General features: G+C 38.6%; 1 pseudogene; it reads left to right on the top strand.

The window, feature by feature from the left end:
- The first annotated feature begins 976 nt into the window (after positions 1-976).
- LOC137650877 (CHRNA7-FAM7A fusion protein-like) overlaps positions 977-6,320 on the top strand; it is a 147,365-nt pseudogene continuing 142,021 nt past the window's right edge.

The raw sequence follows: 6,320 nt of genomic DNA, 5'->3' as shown, positions 1-6,320 counted from the left end.
AGATAGACCTCTTAAAGGGCTATTATCAGGTAGGATTAACTGAAAGAGCTAAGTTAATATCTGCTTTCATTATCCCCTTTGGACTCTTTCAGTACGAGGTCATGCCTTTTGGCCTTACCAACGCCCCATCTACCTTTCAGCGCCTTGTAAACTTCATCATTCAAGATTTGGAAGCTGTTTATTGTTACCTTGATGATATAATAGTCACTGAACAGACTTAAAAAGAACATGTGAATAGGCTCAAGTGTTTGTTCCATAGGTTAGAAGAGGCTGGATTAAGCATAAATCTCAAAAAAAAATCTGTCTTTTGTAAAGCTACTGTTACCTACTTGGGCCACATTGTCGGGATGGTAATGTTCGACCAAAAACTGCCAATGTAGAAGCTGTTCTAGAGTATCCTGTTCCGACCACCAAAAAGTCCTTACAAAGATTCTTAGGGTTAGCCTCATACCACGGAGATCCTGTAAGAACTTTTCTTCAGTTGCTGCCCCTTTAACATCCCCAACTAGTCATAAAGTTAAATTCATTTGGACTGAAGTATGTCAAGCCTCTTTTAAAGGTTTAAAGCTGTTTTTGATAAACAACCCTTTTCTTATATCCTCAGATTTTAACTTCTTTTTATCGTTCAAATAGATGCCAGCAATACAGCAGCTGGAGGGGTGCTACTCCAAGAGTCAGACGGTATACTTCACCCAGTCAGCTACACCTTCACTAAGTTCAAGCATCACCAGAAGTCCTACAGCACCATTGAGAAGGAAGCACTTAGTTTGGTACTCGCCCTGCAAAAATATGAATGCTACTTACTAGCAGCTGCTGAGGTACTAATCTTCACCGACCACAACCCCTTTACCTTCTTCGACAAGATGAAGTCCCACAACCAACGTCTACTACGCTGGTCCATCTATCTGCAGAAGTTCCCTCTGCAGATCTGCCACATCAGAGGAACAGAGAACATCATGGCAGATGCCTCCATAACATGATACCTCCTTCGCCAGTCTACAATATTGTCTGTCTTCGTCTCATTGGCCTCTTTTACTACGAGCCACTCTATTGGGCTCGTCTTTTAAGGGGAAGGTGTCACCCATCTGCCAGATTGGCATCTTAATTTTGTATATAGCTCTAATATTCATTTTTTTTTGGTGGAATGTACAGTTCACTCCTGTACATGTTTTTAAGATCCCTGGCTGTATCTTTAGTTATCCCGTTTTCAGAGTGCTTTTGTTTGCCCCGCCTTCTTTAAGTTTTCTTCGGACCACCTATTTCATGCATAGTTAGTTTCACCTGGTCCTACACTGTGATAAGTGTCCTATTGGAGTAGCTATCTTCTTATTCTTCAGTTTTTGTATTGTATTAATATTCTTTTATATAAATCTTGAGTAAACCTTAGTTTGAGCGATTCCCGGTTTTTGATGTAAGAAAGGGATTGACTTGATTATGTAAACTGTTTCACTATAAAATATTAAAGTGTTAGTTTTTGTTCTGTTTTGAAATTAAACCTTTCCTTATTTATATTATGTGACCTATGGAAGAACTTTTTATTCTCTGAACCTTGGCCATAAAGTCGTCACAATACTGTGTGAGTGTGTGTATGTTCCATTTAACACTAAGTGGTTTCCAATAAGCCCTACACCTTTCATACTTTATATATTGACCTGTAATCCCACTGTAGAATACCTCCACAACATTAACTGCTTAGTACATATGCAGCAATGGCTCATCTACAATGGATCGAGCCCTCGTAAATACATAGCATCATTCACTCTTATCCTGGGCGCGTTCTCTCTCCAACACTTCTTTCATTCTTATTAATTGAAAACTTATCTCTTCAGAGTGACACAACATATCTTCCATCATTAATCATCATTTCAATTCTTATATTTACTTCACTTATGGTGAGCGAGGTCTTCATTTCAACAGCTTACGTATCATTTTTTCTTTCGTTCTATTTACTAACAAAGTATTACTTCTAGAGAGGAGACATGATTCAACAGTGCCTGTATGCAGTCGCTTTGATCGCTATACACACTAAGCGTTTCCTCCTCCTGATAGCACACCAAAGGGAGGGGGGGGGTTGGTGTTGAGGTGGCGGGAAAAGGATTCTCATTCCAAATTAATGTCCTTCGTGTGCAATGTTTGTACACTCATAAAAAAGGGGGCAATGTGGCAAACAAAGAGACACCTCTGCTATTGATTAGAACGTAAGGCAAGATGAGATTGAACACATAAAACATGGGTCTCCTTCTCAGCTTTATGGTGAAGGTTTTTTTTTTCTTTCATAACGAAGAGAGTAAAAACATTACCGAATCTATATCTACGAATATGAAATGAAACGCTCTTGGGTAACTAAATGTTTGTCATGTTAAATATTGATAGTGTAGTAAACTCGAGTAAACAAGGGTGGGGAAGATAATTATTTAGAATCAACTTGAAAATAAACCTAAATCAACTGACCTAAATTCGCTTATGAAATATAGTCTCTAAAATAGAAACTAGAAGAGAATGCTCAACAAAACAACGTATTTTTTGTGAAGTAAAGCGTAAATTATATACTTTTCTTTCTAAATCTACTTTTTCTCTCCTCACAGTTGGACCTTATGAAGCAGATGGACGAAGGAGACATACCCAACTACCAATACAACGGAGAATTTGACCTGGTAGAGTTCACAGTAATGAAAAACATCACGTATTATTCCTGCTATCCCGAACCCTACCCAGATATAACCTTCACCATAAAGCTGAGAAGGAGACCCATGTTTTATGTGTTCAATCTCATCTTGCCTTACGTTCTAATCAATAGCATAGGTGTCTCTTTGTTTGCCACATTGCCCCCTTTTTTATGAGTGTACAAACATTGCACACGAAGGACATTAATTTGGAATGAGAATCCTTTTCCCGCCACCTCAACACCAACCACCCCCCCTCCCTTTGGTGTGCTATCAGGAGGAGGAAACGCTTAGTGTGTATAGCGATCAAAGCGACTGCATACAGGCACTGTTGAATTATGTCTCCTCTCTGGAAGTAATACTTTGGTAGTAAATAAAACGAAGGAAATAATGATACGTAAGCTGTTGAAATGAAGACCTCGCTTACCATAAGTGAAGTAAATATAAGAATTGAAATAATGATTAATGATGGATGATATGTTGTGTCACTCTGAAGAGATAACTTTTGAATTAATAAGAATGAAAGAAGTGTTGGAGAGAGAACGCGCCCAGGATAGGAGTGGATGATGCTATGTATTTACGAGGGCTCGATCCATTGTAGATGAGCCATTGCTGCATAGGTACTAAGCAGTTAATGTTGTGGAAGTATTCTACAGTGGGATTACAGGTCAATATATAAAGTATGAAAGGTGTAGGGCTTATTGGAAACCATTTAGTGTTAAATGGAACATACACACACTCACACAGTATTGTGACGACTTTATGGCCAAGGTTCAGAGAATAAAAAGTTCTTCCATAGGTCACATAATATAAATAAGGAAACGTTTAATTTCAAAACAGAACAAAAATTAACACTTTAATATTTAATAGTGAAACAGTTTACATAATCAAGTCAATCCCTTTCTTACATCATAAACCAGGAAACACTCAAACAATCCCGCAACGCAAAAATACAAAAAACAATAAATCTTCATATACTGAATTTTAAATATGAATTACGTTATCAGTTTCACTAAGGTTTACTCAAGATTTATATAAAAGAACATTAATACAATACAAAAACTGAAGAATAAGAAAACAGCTACTCCAATAGGACACTTATCACAGTGGAGGACCAGGTGAAACTAACTATGCATGAAATAGGTGATCCGAAGAAAACTTAAAGAAGGCGGGGCAAACAAAAGCTCTCTGAAAGCGGGATAACTAAAGATACAGCCAGGGATCTTAAAAACAGGTACAGGAGTGAACTGTACATTTAAAAAAAAAATGGAAATTAGAGCTATATATAAAATTAAGATGCCAATCTGGCAGATGAGTGACATCTTCCCCTTAAAATACGAGCCCTACAGAGTGGCTCGTAGTAAAAGAGGCCAATAAGACGAAGACAGACGATATTGTAGATTGGCGAAGGAGGTAACATGTAATGGAGGCATATGCCATGATGTTCTCGGTTCCTCTGATGTGGCGGATCTACAGAGGAACTTTTGCAGATAGATGGACTAGCGTAGTAGACGTTGGTTGTGGGACTTCATCTTGTCTAGGAAGGTTATTGGGTTGTGGTCTGTGAAGACTAGTACCTCAGCAGCTGCTAATAAGTAACATTCATATTTTTGCAGGGCGAGTACCAAACTAAGTGCTTCCTTCTCAATGGTGCTGTAGGACTTCTGGTGATGCTTGAACTTAGTGAAGGTGTAGCTGACTGGGTGAAGTATACCGTCTGACTCTTGGAGTAGCACCCCTCCAGCTGTTGTATCGCTGGCATCTATTTGAACGATAAAACGCTTATTAAAATCTGAGGATATAAGAACAGGGTTGTTTATCAAAATCAGCTTTAAGCCTTTAAAAGAGGCTTGATATTCTTCAGTCCAAATGAATTTAACTTTGGGACTGGTTAGGGATGTTAAAGGGGCAGCAACTGAAGAAAAGTTCTTACAGGATCTCCTGTAGTATGAGGCTAACCCTAAGAATCTTTGTAAGGACTTTTTGGTGGTCGGAACAGGATACTCTAGAACAGCTTCTACATTGGCAGTTTTTGGTCGAACATTACCATCCGCGACAATGTGGCCCAAGTAGGTAACAGTAGCTTTACAAAAGACAGATTTTTTTTTTAAGATTTATGCTTAATCCAGCCTCTTCTAACCTATGGAACAAACACTTGAGCCTATTCATATGTTCTTCCTAAGTCTGTTCAGTGACTATTATATCAAGGTAACAATAAACACCTTCCAAATCTTGAATAATGAAGTTTACAAGGCGCTGAAAGGTAGATGGGGCGTTGGTAAGGCCAAAAGGCATGACCTCGTAGTGAAAGAGTCCAAAGGGGATAGTAAAAGCACATATTAACTTAGCTCTTTCAGTTAATCCTACCTGATAATAGCCCTTTAAGAGGTCTATCTTCGTTACAAACTCGGCTTGTCCTACTGAATCGATTAAATCATCAATGATTGGCAAAGGGTAGGAATCTTCAATGGTGACATTATTAATCTTTCTATAGTCTGTAGAAAATCTGTAGCTACCTTCCTCTTTTGTAACTAGGATGCAAGGTGAAGCCCATGGTGATTTACCCGGTCTTGCTAGACTAGGCCAGAGAGAATATTTGACTTCCCCCTTCATTTTGTTCTTCTCAGGACCCCAACGATAGGACTGCTGACGAATTTGGTGTTTTACCAGGAACCAGCTCGATGTCATGTAGCAGCAAATCACTTTTCCTGAGAAAATCATTAAAGAGAATTGAATGCTAGAGATTACATTCTTTAAGTCTTGCGACTGCCAAGGAGAGAGCTGGCTCAAGAATAGATCCAGGTTATTTAGAACCTCTGTATTGGTTTGTGGTATGGAGGAAGCAAGAATGTCTTCCAATGAATTGTCCTCTCCTAGTGTCACTACCTTAAAATTAAGATTAACAACCGTCTCACTAGAACCATTTCCAGTTTCCCTAGAGTGATAAGCCTCGAGAAAATTAACATGAATGATCTGAGTGGGTTTTCTACGATCTGGAATTCTGATAATGTAGGTATTATTGTTTACATTTTTTATGATGAGATAGGGCCCACAAAACTTAGCTTTAACAGGAGAACCAAGGACAGGAAGGTAGTCTAACACAAGATCATTAGGTTTAAATTTTCTGACTTTACAAGCTTTACCATAGTTCCCCTTCATTAAGATCTGTTTACCCCTTAATTTCTCCCCAGCAATTTTCCTAACCTGCATTAATGTGCTTTTAAGTTTATTCATATACTGTTGAATGTTTTGGCTAGACTCAGAAGGGGTGTTCAACCATTCATCTTTAATTACTGAAAGAGGTCCTCTAACTGACCTCCCAAACAACATCTTGTAGGGTGAAAAACCAAGGGACTAATTGGGAACTTCCCTGATAGCAAATACTGTAGAAGAAAATCAATGCCCGCATTCCACTCAAGTTGACTTTTGACACAAAATTTCCTAAGCATAATCTTGAAAGTTTGGTGCCAACGCTCGAGGGCACCCTGAGACTCTGGGTAATAGGCAGCAGACAAAATTTGTTTAATATTTAGTTCTTTAAGTACCTGGGCAAAACGGTCACTGGTGAAATTTGAATCTCGATCACTTTGTATCTCCTTTGGGATACCGAAATTCGTGAAAACTTTCAGTAAAGGATTAGCAATGTTCTTAGCGGAA

The sequence above is a fragment of the Palaemon carinicauda genome, chromosome 12 (assembly GCF_036898095.1).
Source record: "Palaemon carinicauda isolate YSFRI2023 chromosome 12, ASM3689809v2, whole genome shotgun sequence".
NCBI classification, from domain to species: domain Eukaryota; kingdom Metazoa; phylum Arthropoda; class Malacostraca; order Decapoda; family Palaemonidae; genus Palaemon; species Palaemon carinicauda.
This window is presented reverse-complemented; position numbering and strand designations above follow the sequence as displayed.